This window comes from Sus scrofa, chromosome 2 (assembly GCF_054392235.1).
Source record: "Sus scrofa isolate SSC_HxYL_T2T_F1_AM1 chromosome 2, Sscrofa_HxYL_maternal_Yorkshire_Landrace_v2.0, whole genome shotgun sequence".
NCBI lineage: Eukaryota > Metazoa > Chordata > Mammalia > Artiodactyla > Suidae > Sus > Sus scrofa.
Genome location: NC_139384.1, coordinates 130,387,009 through 130,407,025, shown reverse-complemented (window position 1 = coordinate 130,407,025; position 20,017 = coordinate 130,387,009). Strand labels below are relative to the sequence as shown.

General features: G+C 39.9%; 1 long non-coding RNA gene across 4 annotated transcripts in view; it reads left to right on the top strand.

The window, feature by feature from the left end:
* The window catches only part of LOC100522542 (uncharacterized), a 120,416-nt gene that overhangs the window by 34,121 nt on the left and 66,278 nt on the right, over window positions 1–20,017 (top strand). For 2 of the 4 annotated variants that reach the window (XR_014838604.1, XR_014838605.1), the window contains one exon: window positions 5,475–5,595. The exons of the other annotated variants lie outside the window; for them this stretch is intronic. This is a non-coding gene — a long non-coding RNA (uncharacterized LOC100522542). The remainder of the gene's footprint in view (window positions 1–5,474; window positions 5,596–20,017) is intronic. 4 annotated transcript variants of the gene reach the window in all.

Genomic DNA, 20,017 nt, shown 5'->3' with positions numbered 1-20,017 from the left:
TTAAATAGTACATATATTTAAAATTATGTCATAATCAGAGTTCCCTGGTGGCTCAGCAGGTTAAGGATATGGTATTGTCACTGCAGAGGCTTGGGTTGCTTCTACAGTTCAGGTTTGATCCCTGGCCCAGGAACTTCCACATGCCACAGGCACAGCCCCCCCGACCCCGCCAAAAAAATCTCTTAATTTCTTAATTATTCAAAATAAATTAGTCACATTCTAAATCATTCTCTCATATCTAAAATTAACCCCAGAACCTGTATATGTCCACACACATGCACACATACACTTGTTTTCAATATTTGAATGAGAACTAATTTACCTAAGGAGATTTTTATTTTATTTATTTTTTAGGGCTGCTGGCCTATGCCACGGCCACAGCAATGCTAGATCCAAGCCATGTCTGCGACCTATACCACAGCTCACAGCAACGCTGGATCCTTAACCCACTGAGCAGGGCTAGGGATCAAACCCAAATCCTCAAGGGTACTAGTCAGGTTCATTTCCACTGAACCACAATGGGAAATTCAAGGAGATATTTTAATAATTTTTTTCAGGAAAGATAATAGCTTCATAGAAAAATAAACCTTGCATAAGGTCCCAAGACAAGAATTTAACCAAATTCATCTACATTATGATGGTTTTGTTAGAGTCTCAGTTTCCAAAGACATTATTCATAATAACCTTCCTTATAGTGAGATACAGAAAACCAAACATGCAGATTACAAGTGCACATTACAAGAAAATTCAGTTAGGATTCAGAACAATGGAGTTCCCCTTGTGGCTCAGTGGCAAGGGACCTGACTAGCATTCATGAGGATGCAGGTTCGATCCCTGGCCTTGCTCAGGGACCCCGCTGAGGTTTCTGGTCCTCTCTAAACCCCTGAAGGGTCTCATATGTTGCTCACACATGTGGTTTCAGCTACCAGGGAATGGCTGTCTGTTAGTTGTCTGCTCGCCAGGGCAATTCTCAGGCCTGCAGGTAGGCGGCAGTGTGAAGTATTCAGGGGAAGGGAGGATGTGGGCCACAGAGCACCAAGAACCAGCTTCTCAGATGCCCCTGCACCTTCTCTTGTACAGGTACTTTTCCTTAGGTAAGTTTCCTTTTCCAGGATTCCCGGCATCCTCTCCAAGGGCCTTCATGATCACACAGCTCTGAGCCCTAGGCCAGCCAGGCCCAGCTGGGGTTCAAGCGAAGGCTCCCATTACATTTTCTAATTGGTTGCATTTCAAATAGTTAAACTACATGTTATTCATTGGAAAACAAACTTTCCAAAAGTTTTAGATAGAAATGCAGTTCACTCTTCGCTAAATGTCTTAAATAATATAATCTGAACGTGAGTCAGACTTTCCTTAATGACTCAGGGTTAACACTGCCAGCATGATTGCTGGCACTATTCTATAATACAGCTACTTCCTGCCTGTTGAGGTGTGTAACTATTTGTCCCCACTCCTAAACTGCTTTGTTATTGAGTACCTATGTGTTTTACTCATGGTTATAGTGCCTCTCTTGCAGCCTATCAGTTGTCATGTCTTTTTTTTTTTTTTTTTTTGGTCTTTTTAGGGCCACACCCATGGCACATGGAGGTTTCCAGGCTAGGGTCAAATCAGAGCTACAGCTGCCGGCCTGTACCACAGCCACAGCAATGTGGGATCTGAGCTGAGCAACTCCAAGGCTTAATTTAAATCTGAAATATTTGGAAAACCTTGGTTTGGAGGAAGTGCTAAAGATATCATAGCTTTAGGTAATTGTAAACCCTACCTGACTGATTACTGTTCTGATTTCTAAGGTCTGTGGTTTGAAGAACATTTTAAAGTTTGTAATGAGTCAAAGGAGTGGAAAACCATGGGGGGGGGTAATGTGGCTTTAACCATTTTGGGCGTGTCTATACATGCAAGCCTTCATTTTAACAAATGTAAGTTTAGAGCACAAATAAATAGGATTCTGAGGAAAATGGGATGGCAACCAGTCCATCCGTCATTTTTTTTTTTTTTTGCTTCTCATGTAGAAATTTCTTGGCTAGGGAATGAACCTGCACCACAACAGTGACCCAAGCCACTGCAGTGACAACACCAGATCTTTAATCTGCGGGAAAAAAATAATAAAAACAACCTGGAGTTCCCCTTGTGGCTCAGTGGTTAACAAATCCGACTAGGAACCATGAGGTTTCGGGTTTGATCCCTTGCCTCACTCAGTGGGTTAAGGATCTGGCATTGCAGTGAGCTGTGGGTGTAGGTTGCAGATGTGGATTGGATCCCGCGTTGCTGTGGCTCTGGCAGAGGCCAGCGGCTATAGCTCCGATTTGACCCCTAGCCTAGGAATCGCCATATGCCGTGGGTGCAGCCCTAGAAAAGGTAAAAAGACAAAAAAAACAAACAAACAAAAAAACGCTTAACATATCAGTACATTTAAAAAATTGTTTTCCTGTGTCTTTTAATTTCTTTTCTTTTTCTTACATCACTTGGAGTTTTTTTGAATTCCATTTTGATATATCTAGCATTTTTGAATCTCTCTTTCTGTATAGATTTTCTTTGTGGTTGTTCTAGTTATTATATTACACATGAATAAATTATCATAGTCTATTTTTTATATTATTCTTTTTCTTGACATGTAGTTGGGATGTACAATATTGTGTTTCAACTATTATTTTACTTATTAATTATATTTCAGGTGTTATTGTTTCACAGTGATTCACAATTTTTAAGGTTATACTCCAATACAAGTTATAAAATATTGGCTATATTCTCTGTGTAATACATCATTGTACCTTCTTTATTTTATACAGAGTGGTTTGTACCTCTTAATCCCCTACCCCTAACTTGCCTCTCTCAAGTTGTCACCATTAACCACAAGTTTGTTCACTGTTATCGGTGAGTCTGTTTCTCTTTTGTTGTGTTCACTAGTTTATTTTATTTTTATTTTTTTTCGATTCCATGCACAAGTGATATCATTATCATAGTCTATTTGTGTTGACATTTTACCAGTTCAAGTAAAGTATAGAAAACTTACTTCATTTTGGAGTTCCTGTTGTGACTCAGTGGTTAAGAAACCTGACAAGTATCCAGGAGGATGCAGGTTCGATTGCTGTGGCTGTGGTGTAGGCCAGCAGCTATAGCTCTAATTCAACCCCTGGCATGGGAACCTCCATATGCTGTGGGAGTGGCCCTAAAAAAAACACAAACAAAAAAAACAAACCTTCTTCATTTTAAGCCCCTTCATTCTCTACTGTTTATAATACAGTAGTCTTAAGTATATCCTACATAAACATTGAAAATGATATTGGACAATATAATTTTTGCTTCAAGGGTCAAACATTACTTAGGAACTCAAGAAGAGAGTCTATTGTATTTTACCCATATTTTTACATTTTCTGTTGTTCTCCCTAACTTCCTGATGTTCCAAGATTCCTTCTATTATTTCCTTTCTGTTTCAAGAACAGCCTGTAGCTTTGCTTTTTTTTTTTTTTTTTTTTTTTTGTGCTTTTTAGGGCCGCACTCAAGGCATATGGAGGTTCCCAGGCAAGGGTAAAATTGGAGCTCCAGCTGCTGGCCTACACCATAGCCATAGCAACACTGGATCCAAGCTGTGTCTGCAACCAGCATCACAGCTCATGGCAAAACCAGATCCTTAACGCACTGAGTGAGGCCAGGGATTGAACGTGCATCCTCATAGTTCCTAGTTGGATTCATCTCCGCTGTGCCATGACGGGAACTCCTGTAGCTATTTTTTTTTTTAATTAACTTTAATGAATCAGTTGCTTTTTTGGATTTTTTTTTTTTTTTTTTTGTCTATACCCCTGGTGTGCAAAAGTTCCCAGGCCAGAGATCAAACCCTCACCATAGCAGTGACAACACTGAATCCTTAACCTCTAGGCCACCAGGGGAACTCTTTCTGTAGCCATTTTTAAAGGATAGTTCTGTTGGTGACACATTCTCTTAATTTTCTTTCATCTGAGGATGTCTTGATTTCCTCCATATTTCTGAAGGATATTTTTGCTGAGTATATAGTATTCGTGGTTGATAGTCCTTTTAGCCACTTCCTTCTGGCTTCCATGGTTTCTGATGAGAAATTTAATATCAAATAGTTTTTCTTTTATTGGTGAAGTGTTGTTTCTCTCTAGTTGTTTCAAAGTTTTTTTTGATTTTAGTTTTCAGAAATTATGATGTCTTGGTGGGGATTTCATTCTTTTGCTTTTCAGAGCTGCACCCATAGCATATGGAAGTTCCCAGGCTAGGGGTCGAATTGGAGTTGTAGCTGCTAGCCTAGCCACAGTCATAGCAATGCCAGATATGAACCACATCTGCAACCTACACAAAAGCTCATGGCAGTGGCAACGCCAGATCCTTAACCCCCTGAGTGGGGCCAGGGATCGAACTCATGTCCTTACAGATACTAGTTGGGTTCATTACCACTGAGCCACAATGGGAACCCCCATTGGTGGGAATTTCTTTAGGTTTATCCTATTCAGAATTCATGTAGCTTTGTGTCTTTTGCCAAATTTGGGAAATTTTTCAGTAACTATTTCTTCAAATGCTTTTTATTATCCATCCTTTTTCTCCTCTTCTTCCAGGACTTCAGTGACATGAATGTTAGAAATTTTGTTATGGTCCCATAGGTCCCTGAGGCTCTGTTGATTTTTTTCCATTTATTATCTGTCTGTACACATTAGGTAATCTCCATTGTTCTAGCTTCAAGTTTGCTTATTCTTTCCTTATTATTCTTCATTGTGCCTGTCAATTGAAGTTTTTATTTTGGTTATTGTATTTTTCAGCTCTAAAATTTCCTTTTGGTTCTTCCTTATGTCTTCTCCCCCCCCCCCATTTTTTTGTTTTTTTGTTTTGTTTGTTTGTTTGTTTGTTTGTTTTGTCTTTTTGCTATTTCTTTGGGCCGTTCCCAGGGCATATGGAGGTTCCTGGGCTAGGGGTCGAATCGGAGCTGTAGCCACCGGCCTATGCCAGAGACACAGCAACACGGGATCCGAGCCGCATCTGCAACCTACACCACAGCTCACGGCAAAGCCGGATCGTTAACCCACTGAGCAAGGGCAGGGACCGAACCCGCAACCTCATGGTTCCTAGTCGGATTCGTTAACCGCTGCGCCACGACGGGAACTCCTGGTTTGTTTTTTATAAGACTTTCTCCCATTTGTTTCAAGTATATGTTTGTAAACCTCATGAAGCAATTTTACAATAGCTGTTTTAAAATCCTTGTCATATTAAAATTTGTGTCATCTCAGCATTGACATTTTTTATTGCCCTTTCTTATTCAAGTTGAGATTTTCCTGGTTTTCTTTATGAAGTGATTTTTTAAAAATTGTATCTGGACATTTTAGGTATTATGTTGTAAGACTCTGTGTCTTATTTAAATCTTCTGTTTTGGCAGGCCTTTTCTAGCATCACACTGTCAGGGGAAGATACTGCTAGGTGGGATTATAGGTCTAGCTTCCCAATTCAACCTCCTTTGTTACCCCCAGGAAATGAAGAGGGCGCCTCATTACACCTGGGTGAGGATGGAAATCTAAGCTCCCCACTGGACCTTCGCTGACAGGAGCGGGCATGGGATCAGTTTTCTTCCTGGTGTTTGGTTGGAGTTGGGTGAGTTTTGTCAAAAATTTTCTGTCTTGCTAGGATGACCTAGCTAGAGAGAACAGGCTTTTCTTGATGCTTTTTTTTTTTGTCTGTTGGCGTTTCTTGGTTCTAGGCTTCTTCAGTACCCAGCATAGAGTATATAAGGCAAAAGAAAATCCAGATAATTCACTGCCATGTTGTTTCTAAGGTTCCAAGGTTCATAGATGCTCTTTCTTCTTCTCTCAACCTTTCAGAGTCTTCTTATGTTTGTTTTATATATGATTTACATTCAGGGATTTGGCTATATCTAGAGGAAGGAAGAGGGAGAAATACATAATTCTAGCTTCCAGTCATAATAATTTAACCCTTTTGAGGTACCCTCAGAGTTCAAATATTTTGAAATAACTGAGCTCTAGAAAGTACTATAACCAAGATAAATATGTGGATTTCTGTGTCAACTGAATCCATCAACTGTTAAATTTGAGTTTTTGTTTGTGACTGAGAGTGTTAATTTAGGAGCAAATTTACATGGACTGACTATTTTGGTTTAACTGATTTTTTCATATTGCATTCTGCCAGATTACTTTTGGCCATATTTCTTTCTTTTCAGAAATCATATGTAACTGTTTAGGTTAAGTCCCTAATCTCTAGCCTCCTGAGTTAACTTTTTTCCTAATTGGTGAACTAATTTCAGTAAAGTTTACTTTGCATTTAGAAGTTAAACTCTTTCCTCTAATCTCAAAGCATATTTCAAGCATGGACTCCATTTGTATAGTTTACCTGTAGGTGTGGTCGCTGAGTTAATTTTTGGGTGCTGCATTTTCCTTTTCAAGGGATCACGAGTCTTTCTGTCAATGGTGTGAGTCCTGACGTTAAGGCAGCTCTGGTTTGGGGATGTGGAATCTGTATCTGGATGGAACCTTCAGAGTGGTGGCTTTGGCAAAGGGGATTAGAGAAGACCTCTGTGATGAGGGCACTAGCAGATCACAAGTAAAGGAAGAGAAACAGGTGCTCTAAGTGGTGAGAGCACAGTGGCATGATTGAATCCAAAGGCTAGAGAAAGGAGAACCCCAAAGTTGGCATATTCCTGAAAGTTGGTCAGTGTGACTGATGTGGCCTATCAAGGTGAAGAAAGCCAGATATTTTGTCCTATATTATCATATTCCAGTACTGCCACATGAATTGTAAACTCAGATGTCTATAGGGATCAGGGTAGTGACATGGTTCCAAAAAATATTTCCCTTTCTTCTTAGCTCTGCTGTAATAAAATCAGTAACTTGAGTATGATTATAAGTAACAAAACCTTCCAGTGGTTTTCCATCTCACCCAGTAAATGACAGCACTCTACAGGACACCACATCATCTCTACCCTATAATCTCCAAGAGCTCTGTAGATGAGCAGAGGTTCCCAGTCTTCCTGAGGCCAGGACTGAATTCCTAATTGGAAGACCCATGGTGGGGTCTAAGATTTGACCTCAGAGTCCTTTGTAGAAACTCACTCAGCAGTAAGAGGGAACCCACAACACACTTTCCTTCCCTTTTATAAAAGCTGCATTTTCTCAGCAGATACTGTGCCTGCACGTGATCCAGTGTATCTGTTATTTCCCTCTGAAATTTCATTCATATTTTACGTACTTACTCTGTTATTTCACTCGGAAATTTCACTCTCATGTACTTAACTCTGCTCCAAACCACATTAACTCTTAACTGAAAACACTGGGCCACCTCCCAGTTCAGAATCTTCCCATGGGCTGTTGTCTGTGCCTCGATGGGCTTCCTTGGGTATATCCATGCTCACTCTGTCACCCCTTCAGGTGAGTGGCCTAAAACAAAACCTGGTCCAGCCTGGGGCCAGCCAGTATGCCAGAGATCCTGAGATTCATTATTTTTCCTTTGGAAACCCATGTATTCAGTGTGGTGTTTTTGGCTGCACAGGCCCTTTGAGACTTGGCCTCAGATTTTGTGTATTTCCCATCCTGAGGTTATGAAGCCATGTAGAGACTGTTACAGTAAGCTATATTTTATGGTCTTGGTAGTGCATCTCAGCTCACACATCCTCTACAGAGTGGTTGACTGTAAGGGGCTGACCCTTCCATAGCAAGGTGCTAGGGATGGAGACACATGGAGACACATCTCCAATGAAATGGGACTGGTGACGTAGTTGTCATAAGTCTACTAGGGGTACCTTTGTTTGGTCCCCACCCTACCCCCGAACTCCACCAGACAGGTAGACTGGGAGCTAGGCAGGCTTCTGTCACTTCTGTGTGGGTGGTCTAGCCAGTCTCTCAGCTGCTCCACGTGGTCTCCTGCCAAGGTCTCGCAGTGAGATCTCCAGGAAGGTAGGACTACAAGGATTCCTTGTTCTCTTTGACCTGAGCAGGAGGAAAAACTGAAGGACTGCCATGGACATTAAGCCTTGTTTATTTTTTATCTTTTCTTTCTATCAAAGATAGAATCAGGGGAAAAGAGATCGCTATTAATTCTGGAAGGTAGCAGTGTTCTCTGTGGTAGCTGCAAAAGAAAAAATCAGTAGAATAAAGTCATTTTGGGCAAAGATAGGGGATGGTGGCCTTGTGGGACCTTTGGTCCCTTGGTTGAGGTGCTGGAGGGCATTGGCTGGCAGTAGTGTGGGGCTCTTTGAGGGCCATCTGAGGACAAATGCCCTTTGGCGTATGGGTGGGGGATGTTACTGCAGGAGAGACAGCAAATGGGAGGCTAACATGATAGCCAGATGGCTGTTTCATGGTGCCTGTGGACATTTCCCACAGGGTCCTCAAACAATTAGGGGTGAATTTGAAGGGGCTGGGTTTCTGCAGAGCAGGTGTGGACAGATCCAGAAAAAAACTGCTGTGTCATCAGTTCTACACCTCTATCCTTTCACAGTGAAATAACAAATTTCCTCTTATTGTAATAATAGTACATGCTTATAAAAATTTCAAAAAACTTAGAAAAATATAAAGAATATAAAATTTACTCAAATTTCCACTATGTAGAGATAGCCATTGTTAACTTTTGAATAATACTTTACTAGATTTTTAAATATCCAGAGAGCCAAAGGATATTATGTACATTTGTAAACATACACTATTATATATACATCCATATACATGTGCATATACAATACATACATGCATACATACACACACATATCTAACGATAAGGAGAGAATCTTAGTCTATTACCTTCCTCTCATGGCCAGATGTTGGCCAGCACCAAAGCGTCCCCAAAATCAGGCAGAAGAAGACTGAAGAGCTACTGAGCCAGGAGTCTAGGTGATCACCACCATCCTGCTTAACCCTTCAATAAAGTCAGCCAAAACTCACAAAAGGCTTCCTGGGAGTGGATTTGTTGTGAAAAGACTAAGTTTTATCTTGAAGTTCATGAGATGAAACAAGACCAGTACCCAGGGATACAGAAGTGCAGAGCCAGAAGGAAACATGAAGAAGTACACTTCAGGGAAGGGTGTTGAACTCTCAAAGGGCTTGAAGTTGGCATTAAGCTAATACAGGTTTCACCAGATCCTCAAAGCCAGTTCAACTCCAGTGGGGCCCTTGGTGACTATCTGGTCCATTTTCTTTCTCTCTCTCTCTCCATGTGTATGTATATTTTTGTATATTTTTATACAAATATTTTTGTGTATTTTTAATATACACATCTTATGTATATTTTTGTTTTGTCTTTTTAGGGTCACACCCACAGCATACGGAGTTTCCCAGGCTAGGGGTCAAATTGGAGCTGTAGCCGCTGGCCTACACCACAGCCATAGCAATGTAGGATCAGAGCCACGTCTGCGACCTGCATCACAGCTCATGGCATTGTGGGATTCTTAACCCACTGAGTGAGACCAGGGATTGAACCTGCATCCTCATGGATACTAATCAGATTCATTTCCACTGAGCAACTATAGGAACTCCTATATGCATATGTTAATACACACACACACACACACACATATATATATATGTTTATTAGCACTCACATGTATGTGTGTGCATATGTATTATTTTAAAAGAAGTTATTACACAAGTTCTGTTATTTGATATCTTTTTTTAAAAAAGAAACTGTTACACAAGTTGTGGTCTAATGTGGTTTTCTTTCACTTAATAGCATATTTTAAATAACTCTCTGTGTCAGCAAAAGCATATCCAGCTCTTGATTTTTTAATAGTAGCAGAATATTCTACTGTATGATTGGATCATAATATATTTCAGTTTTTCACTATTATAAATAATAATAAATGTTTTGGATATATATTGATTTGTAGTTTTCTAAAAATTTTCTAGAATAGTTCCTAGAAATAGGATTGCTGGGTCCATTTTGAAGCCCTGTGTGAGGGCTCATTTTCCTACATGCTTGCTGTCACTGGATGTGATGATTCTTACATATTTTTGGCAATCTGAGAACTTATGGATCTTTTTAAAAAATTTGTTTTTCTTATCTTTTTATAGTAAGGATGTATTTCCTCCTTTTTGAGTTGAATCACTGTAGAAATGTAAATTCTTTTTCTGCCTGTGTTTTAAATATTTTTTTTTAGTTTTTAATTTTGACATTGTTTTATTACATTTTTGGCAATACAGGAGTTTTCTTTTTTCATTTTTGAGCGTGCTTACATATAGTTGCATGTTTCAGGGTTCTGCTTTTGGTGTCATGCTACCAAGACTCTTATTTGCCCTATGGGTGTAAAATGATTTACCTCTTGCACAGTTTTTCTAGTACTTTTACAGCCTGAAATTTTATTTAAATTTTAAAACACACTTGATATATTTTTTTCATGGAAGGTTAAGACAATGATTTGACTTTTCTTTTTCCCCCAAATAGATGGCTAGTTGTTCTAATGCCATTAATCCTTCTGATTTGAAATGTCTGATTTATGACAATCTAACCCCAAACTACTAGAGATTTAGAAATGTAATAAACACATATGGAACCTACTTGTCCATGGCAAATGCTACCCTTTCATATCAAACTTTTGCATTCCAGAGCTGCACTCCACACTAACTTCTCTAAAGTACCTACTTGCTTGCTATTTGCATTCTACCTTAGTGGCTTGCATGAATTTGAGCATACTACCCAGTCAGTCTGTTTGCTAAGCAGCCAGAAAGTCATACCAAATTTTTCTTCAGAAGGCCAAATGTTTTTGTAATAAAGCATCTGAGAATGAAAAATAATAAGAGAAACCTACATTGTTTATCTAGTTGAGGCTTAAAAAAATTAACTTTTTGTCTCTTCCAAGCCTTAGGGAAATTTCCTCTTTTGTAGCAACTTGTAGAAGACAATAAACTGGCAGCACCTTTTAGTAACACTGTTTCTGCTCTTGCCAGCCTGTAGTTAAGACTTGCTCCTAAGCACCTTGCGTCTGTTTTAGGCTGAGAACTACTGTGGAGTCTCCATTAACCTGGGCCACTAGTTCTAACATGGGGTGGAAAGTCCTCTTTGGTTGGCTTTCAAGGGTTTTTTTAGTCTGAGTAGAGGCAACCACAAGGCTCCAGGGAAAAGGAGAACCTTCCAACTAAACACTGTTCATTAACTTGTTTTATTCTGTCACACTCAAAAATTATTTACCCGGAAGCTAGGTAGTAAACAAATCATTTTAGGAAATGTGAACTCATGATTATACCCTACTTTTTATTACAGCTATTTGTGCATTTAGCTCCCTTATTAATTTATATACGCCTCAGGGCATAGCCTTTACCTTGTACATATTTGTCTCCTCCTAGGACACCTAATGCAGAGCTGGGAACACAGAAAGGCGGTGTCCTTAACACAGAACAGACATAAAAACCCATCTTTGTCACCAGTGAACCGTACGATTATAGGCAAGCTGCTTAATCTCTTGAAGCCATAGTTACTCATCTGCAAAATGGGATCATATTCTCCCCCTCCTTCCCTTCCTTCTTTATTCCTTTAATAAATGCTTACTGAGCACCTACCCAGTGCCAGAAACCAGGGGATGCAAGATAAGACAGGAACAACACTGGAATGGTCGTTGTTCTCCTGAAACTATTTTAAGATTAAGAAGGCAGAAGTTCCCTTGTGGCTCAGTGGGTTAAGTAAGGATCCAGTGATGTCACTGCAGCAGCTTGGGTCACTGCTGTGGTGCATGTTTGATCCCTGGCCCAGGAACTTCCACATGCCATAGGCATGCATCTCCCCCCAAAAAAAAGATTAAAAAGGATTGCAAGAATGAGTATGGTGATGGAATATAATGGGAGAGAGATGAGGGTGGTAGGATTGGGTAGAATATTGTTCACTAAAGGAGCACTGATTGGGAGAGGTGAAGGGAATATGATTCCTTTTAAAAAGTATGATTGATTACTGATAGAAGAGAAAGAGAAAAGCAAAGGAAGAAGGAAATAACAGAGAAATGTAAAGAAAATAGGAGATGTGGATGCAAATGAAAATTAAAAGAGAAAGAAGAAAAGAGCACAAGAGTTTAAGATGATAGGTTAGCTGAGGTTTATCTAGATTTTTCACAAGGATGTAAAATACTGCTAAAATGTAGCTAGAAATGGGATTAGCAAATCTCACAGTACATAGTCTCAACTCACTCATTGCTGGATCCTGTGAGCCTCCTCCTCTGTCCTGCTGGCTTAGAGTTAGTGATGGGACTTGAAATGACAGGAAAACCAAGGATAACTTAGAGGTTGAGAGTTTGTGTGACTGGTGTGATAATGACACCATTAAGAGAAACAGAAAAGGGAGGCATAGAAATTAGGTCTCGAGTTTGGTCTAAAACCTAAGTTTTCAGGCATGATCACCTTGTCCAGGTGGACATAACAAATGGCTAGTGGGAGGTTGGAATGTGATTTGGGGGAAAAGTCCCCTTAGAAGTACACTTTTGAAAAATACACAATGGAGTCAAGATATTGGATAATTCTGAGGGAGGGGACAAAGATGAACCAAAGAGCAAATACTGAATTTGGAGGTCATCAGCTAGGTGGCAACTAGGTTCCTTCAAGTGTCAAAAAGGGCAAGTGCTACAAAGATATTGCCTGTGGAAGAAGAGCCAAAGGCGTATCAGGCCAGTGAACCCACAAGAGGGGTGGTAGGTGACCAGTGGAGATACATGATCCTGGGGACACGTTAGAGAAGCTGAAGACAAAGAAAAGAGCCCTTGGATTTGAGGGTAGGAAGATCAGGGGTGATTTGTAGGAACCATTTCATTGAGGTGGAAGAAACGGGCCATAAGGGATGAAAGAACAATCAAGAGGGAACACACTGAGATACCCTCCCACATGGGTGTCCCCTGAGTGCTCATTAGAAATGCACATTCTCAGGCCCTCACTGGATCAGAATCTGTGCTGGAACACTGCTCCTCAGGTGATTCCCATGCAGGCAGTGCTTGTTCAGGGTGACTGGTAGGGAAAGAATGTTGACAGTAGTATCTTGAGGTGACAGCACAGCGTAAAGAAGGGTCACTCAGAATAGGGGAGATGGGCACAGGTTTTTAGCCAGGAAGGAATTGATAGGAGGAGGGGAAGGTGTTCAGAAGGAGAGGAGCGAGTTGATGAAAAAAGGAAGTGGATGAAAAGACAAGTCAGAAGAGAGAATCTTCTTCCTCTGCGGGAAGGAAGGAGGTGCCAGGAGTGGATAGGGAGGTGCCATCACAGAAAGTGGAGAAAAGCTGGGTGTTTTCTCATATAGTGCACAGCCTTGAGGACAGGGACTGTCCTGAGTCGTCTATTTGCGGACCATCCTGAGACATTGCTGCACCTTAGTAATGGTTCACGAAAGGAAAGCAGGTAAGCAGGGTCAACCTTGGCAAAAGCGGAATTTCCCATCGCCTCTTGGGCTTTCTGGGCACTGCAAAGAGCCCTGTACCCAAAGTTAGTTCCTCAGCCTTTTTTGTTTGTTTGTTTACTTTTTAAAAATTAATGTATATTACCTTACAGAGAAGTTTTAGGTTTACAGAAAAAATAAGTGGAAAGTACAGAGTTTATGTATATCCCTTTAACCTCATCCACTCAGTTTTGTGTTTTTCTTTTAATAATGATTTTTATTTTTTTATTGTAGTTGGTTTACAGTGTTCTGTTCAGCAAAGTGACCCAGTCACACACACATATATATGTATAATCTTTTTCTCATTTTATCCTCCATCATCTCCATCACAAGTGACTAGGTATATAGTTCCCAGTGCTATACAGCAGCATCTCATTGCTTATCCACTCCAAATGCAATAGTTTGCATCTGTTAACCCCAGACTCCCAGTCCATCCCACTCCCTCCCCCTCCCCCTTGGTAACCACATGTCTGTTCTCCAAGTCCATGAGTTTCCTTTCTTTGAAAATGTTCATCTGTGTCGTATATTAGATTCCAGGTATAGGTGATCTCGTATGGTATTTGTCTTTCTCTTTCTGACTTACTTAGTATGAGAGTCTCTAGTTCCATCTATGTTGCTGCAAATGGCATTGTTTTGTAAAAAAAATGTGTTTCTTGTTAAATGGCTTTATTGCATCTTAAATATTTTAAAGTAATACCTCTCTCACCTGTGGTTTCTCTCACATATGGAAGGTCAAGCTAAAATTAGAATTTCCTGCAGTTAATAAGAATTTAGTATTTAAGCTTTGTGCACGGGTCAGTAGTTACTTGCAGACTTGTTTTACAGGCAAAACTAAAAAGAATGAAAAGGGATATATGCTGGCTAAAAAAAGAACTCTGAAGGTTTTTTTAATGGAAAAATTAAAATATGATTTCTTTTGGTTTTACTTTTGGTAAGTCCAGGTCTTCTACATAATTAGAACATATGTTTATTCAGGATATCCCAAGAAAACTTTTGCAAAATACCTTTACGATGCAATAGATGTAACAAGAAGATATTAGAGCAATTAGAACAATCTACAGGCCAGATGCTGCTGCCTAATGCTTGATTTCCGAAAGAACACTACAAAAACCTATCATTGTTAAAGTGATTGACATCCTTTGAAAAATGTGCTCCAGAGGAGAAGCATGTCATAAGAATTTGTAAAGGGACAAAGTCTTTGTTGCCTTGATCTTCTTTACCTCACATTCTTAAAATCAGAGGAAATTTTTGAACCAGAGCTTTCAAGAAGATTTTTAAAAGTGTCTTGTGTCTTCCCATTGGTGCATATTTTGAAAGGGCATGGCAGAAATGTGAGGAGAGCTTGATTAGGGGCACCATGTGGTGAGCAGTGTTTAGGAAAGGCCACTAAAGGTGGAGGAAAAGTACAGAGAAGAGATATTTTGCACGCAAAGGAGAAATTTCTCCTGTTTCACAAATTTTCTTTGGTTTGCCCTAAAATGTTTCCCTTCACCTCACGTGAGTTTGGTATTTGCATTATGTGAATGGCCTGGTAGTTATCTGCAAACTTGTCTTAAAAATAGTTTTAGTATTTTACCCATGGTTTTCATTTTTGCCAATATGAAAGTTAAATTTTCCAATAACCTACTTGGAGTTAAGATTGGGAATATGCCCCCCCGAGACACACACAGTTCTTTCTTGCTTTTTCTTTTTTAGCTGATTGTGAAATAAAGCTGAGACAATATATTCTGTACACTAGGCAGGGTGTGAAATTTTTTTTTTTAATGAAGTTCAAATATAGTGAATTGATTGTAGTGTATCCAGACTCTTCATCGTTTGTCAAGCAAACATGCCATGTCTGCTTCAAAGTCTTAGTGGTCCCAGCAATTGTTATTTTACAACAAAACTGGTTCATTTCACAGTTGAGATTTTATATAAGTTGAAGTTGAGAAATCTTAACTTGTTCTCACCTACTTGGCATCAGTTTAAAATCTTGTAATTTAGGTGGAGCGTTGCAGGAACGAAAATCCAGATAAAGCATGTAAAGAATAAGGGATAGTTGTTATGGCGATGTGCCTTCACCTCTTCTAGCTGTCATCCCTTCACAGAAGTGGCTGTTGGAGCTCTCTGCCATCACAGATCTCTTCCTCAGGATAGTTTCAATGAACGTTATGAGCATCTCAGCCATGTGGAAAATTCCTGTCCCTGACATGTGCCAGCAGATGAGTGGTGTTTCAAAGGCCTGTGACTACTTGTTGTATTAAAATTCTGCTGAGACAGAAAATCATGCCTTGCATACTCCATAATTTTTAAATTTTTTGCTCCATGAAAAGGACTAGTTGAATGTTAGAACCTGAGTAGTCTAGGACAGCAGGGTTTTAACAAAGTTTTGGTCATGTCAGTTGCTGTGCAACAGGACATCCCACTGTTATCTTCTCTCCTTAGCTTTTTTTTTAATTTTTTTTATTTTTTTATTTTCCCACTGTACAGCAAGGGGGTCAGGTTATCCTTACATGTATACATTACAATTACAGTTTTTCCCCCACCCTTTCTTCTGTTGCAACATGAGTATCTAGACATAGTTCTCAATGCTATTCAGCAGGATCTCCTTGTAAATCTATTCTAAATTGTGTCTGATAAGCCCAAGCTCCCAATCCCTCCCACTCCCTCCCCCTCCCATCAGGCAACCATAAGTCTCTTCTCCAAGTCCATGATTTTCTTTTCTGAGGGGATGTTCCTTTGTGCTGGATATTAGATTCCAGTTATAAGTGATATCATATGGTATTTGTCTTTGTCTTTCTGGCTCATTTCACTCAGGATGAAATTCTCTAGTTCCATCCATGTTGCTGCAAATGGCATGATGTCATCCTTTTTTATGGCTGAGTAGTATTCCATTGTGTACATATACCACCTCTTCCGAATCCAATCATCTGTCGATGGACATTTGGGTTGTTTCCATGTCCTGGCTATTGTGAATAGTGCTACAATGAACATGCGGGTGCATGTGTCTCTTTTAAGTAGAGTTTTGTCCGGATAGATGCCCAAGAGTGGGATTGCAGGGTCATATGGAAGTTCTATGTATAGATTTCTAAGGTATCTCCAAACTGTTCTCCATAGTGGCTGTACCAGTTTACATTCCCACCAGCAGTGCAGGAGGGTTCCATTTTCTCCACAGCCCCTCCAGCACTTGTTATTTGTGGATTTATTAATGATGGCCATTCTGACTGGTGTGAGGTGGTATCTCATGGTAGTTTTGATTTGCATTTCTCTTATAATCAGCGATGTTGAGCATTTTTTCATGTGTTTGTTGGCCATCTGTATATCTTCTTTGGAGAAATGTCTATTCAGGTCTTTTGCCCATTTTTCCATTGATTGATTGGTTTTTTTGCTGTTGAGTTGTATAAGTTGCTTATATATTCTAGAGATTAAGCCCTTGTCGGTTGCATCATTTGAAACTATTTTCTCCCATTCTGTAAGTTGTCTTTTTGTTTTCTTTTGGGTTTCCTTTGCTGTGCAAAAGCTTTTCAGTTTGATTAGGTCCCATGGGTTTATTTTTGCTCTAATTTCTATTGCTTTGACCTGAGAAGATATTCATGGTGTTGATGTCAGAGAGTGTTTTGCCTATGTTTTCTTCTAGGAGTTTGATGGTGTCCTGTCGTATATTTAAGTCTTTCAGCCATTTGGAGTTTATTTTTGTGCATGGTGTGAGGGTGTGTTCTAGTTTCATTGCTTTGCATGCAGCTGTCCAGGTTTCCCAGCAATGCTTGCTGAATAGACTTTCCTTTTCCCATTTTATGCTCTTGCCTCCCTTGTCAAAGATTAATTGACCATAGGTGTCAGGGTTTATATCCGGATTCTCTATTCTGTTCCATTGGTCTGTCTGTCTGTTTTGGTACCAATACCACACTGTTTTGATGACTGTGGCTTTGTAGTATTTCTTGAAGTCTGGGAGAGTTATGCCTCCTGCTTGGTTTTTGTTTCTCAGGATTGCTTTGGCAATTCTGGGTCTTTTGTTGTTCCATATAAATGTTTGGATTGTTTGTTCTAGTTCTGTGAAAAATGTCATGGGTAATTTGATAGGGATTGCATTGCATCTGTAGATTGCTTTGGGTAGGATGGCCATTTTCACAATATTGATTTTCCCAATCCAGGAACATGGAATATCTTTCCATTTCTTTACATCTTCTTTGATTTCTTTGATTAAGGTTTTATAGTTCTCGGCATATAGGTCCTTTACCTCCTTGGTCAGGTGTATTCCGAGGTATTTGATTTTGTGTCTCTCCTTAGCTTTGAGCAATTAAGTAAACATCACTCATCTTTGGAGTCCAGAGTCAAGGTCTCCTTGCTTCACCAGTGGAGTGATTTTACTGTGATCTGGTAAACATACCGTCTCATCATAATAGCCACCAAACCTTTAAGTTACTACCTGGAGGGAGGTTATCAGCATTTGAGATCCTTCTTAATGACTCTTGCCCAAGTTTGCACACTCCAGTGCTTACAATGGACAGACAGGTGATGTAACGGAGGATGGCGAGTGGCTGGAAACATAGAGAACCAGAAAACTCTTGTCCAGTTTAAGTCCTGGTTCAAAGTGGCTAGCCCTTCTCATCTCCATCTAGTTCTTTTACAGTGGTGTGGCTCTTCATGGCCAGTTCTTTGGATTTGTCAAAAGAAACTAGATATTTTTTATGAAATCTATTCATCCTGTATCATTGCCAACAAATTTAGAAAATACTTTGAACACTTTGTCAAGGTTTCAAAAATATTCCACCTTCTTCAATTCTTTTCTCAAATGTCACCTTCTTGGTAAGGATTTCCCTGACCAACTTATTTGAAATAACACGCCCCACCCCAGCCTGACACTTCCTCGTTCCCTTTCTCTGCTTTATATTTCTTCATGGCACTTGTTACTATCCAGTAAGGGTAGAAACTTTTATCTGATTGCTCACCTTCTGGAGATCCACTATGAAGACCAGTGTTTGATTCACAGAAGGTTCTCAAGAATATTACTTCTTTTTTTTTTTAAGGGCTGCATCTGTAACATATGGAGGTTTCCAGGCTAGAGGTTGAATCAGAGCTATAGCTACTGGCCTATGCCACAGCCATAGCAACACCAGATCTAAACCATGTCTACAAACTACATCACAACTCACAAGCTCATGGCAACATGGGATCCTTAACCCACTGAGCAAGGCCTGGCATCGAACCTGCATCCCCATGGATACTAGTCAGATTCGTTTCTGCTGCACCATGATGGGAACTCAAGATTACTGAATAAATGCAAGTCTAATACACAGAGACTAGGTAAGAGTAAGGTGAGTGAGGTACCTAGAGTGCAGAATTTAAGGAGGCACTGAGCTTGCATGACCATGGAAGTGACTGCCTCCTTAAATTTTGTATCCTAGATGCCACACTCTCCTCACCCTAGTCACTGCCATGCTGATGGAATTGCCACAGTAATCTCTAATATAATTCTAGGGCAGAGTGAGAGAGAGGAAAAGGGATTGAAGTGTTTAAAAATTAACATGCTACTGTTATTTTAAACTATGTAACTCCAATGAGTCTCTAATAAGCCCATCAACAGCACAGGTGATATTGACCAAGAATGGCGCAGTGATCTGCAGTTGTGGTGTGAATCTGGAGATTAGGAATTCTGGTGTATACCCTCTTCTATATTTTTACATAGGAAAATATATAAATGAGCTCATAGGAAAATTTCCCGTCAGCAAGGAGAGACAGAATTGATTTCAAGTCTAAGCACAGATAACTTGAGTGTCTTTTTATTGACAACCATCAAATGTGGAACAAATTGAAAAAAAAAAGAATTAGCATCAGTGGAAGAGGTATTATAAATCATTTTTAAATTGAAGTCAAAACAAAGTTTTGAATGAATGGTAATTAATTATAAGAAAATTTTTGGAGTTCTTGTTGTGGCTCAGTGGGTAACAAATCCGACTAGGAACCATGAGGTTGCGGGTTTGATCCCTGGCCTCGTTTAGTGGGTTAAGGATCCAGTGTTGCCATGAGCTGTGGTGTAGGTTGCAGACGCAGCTTGGATCCCAAGTTGCTGTGGCTTTGGTCTAGGCCAGTGGCTACAGCCCTGATGGGACCCCTAGACTGGGAACCTCCATATGCTGCAGGTGCAGCCCTAGAAAAGACAAAAAGACAAAAAAAAAAAAAAAAAAAAAAAGAAAAGAAAGGAAAGAAAGAAAAATTTCAAGTACTATAACAAGGCCAGTCAGCATTTTTCTTATATATAATTTTACGGCTAAAAGGAATGCCATTCTGCACTCAGTGAAAGGGAGCCATAATATATAAGACTAATGTAATGGCAGGTGTTGTAGGTTGTTAAATAGGAAATGTGGACCGAGGTTCTGAGATAGAATAGCTTTCGGGTACCAAAGGGCATAACGAAGCAGATCAAAATGACATTTGTTAAAAGTTGTTGATAAACTGTTGGTTTCTCAAGCAGAGTTGCAGTCGGAGGGTCCTATTAAAGGATTTTCTGAAGAACCTATAGAAGTCCTTATGCATCCATTAGGAATACTATTAAGTAGTCCTCTAAGCATCTGCCATTTCAGATCATGCAAAGCCCTTGAGAATGACACCTGTCAAGAAAGAACTTTCTACTCCTTCCCCTCTTTCCTTCAACCCCAGGGACCTAGGAGCTTTGCTTGCCAGGTTGGGAGTG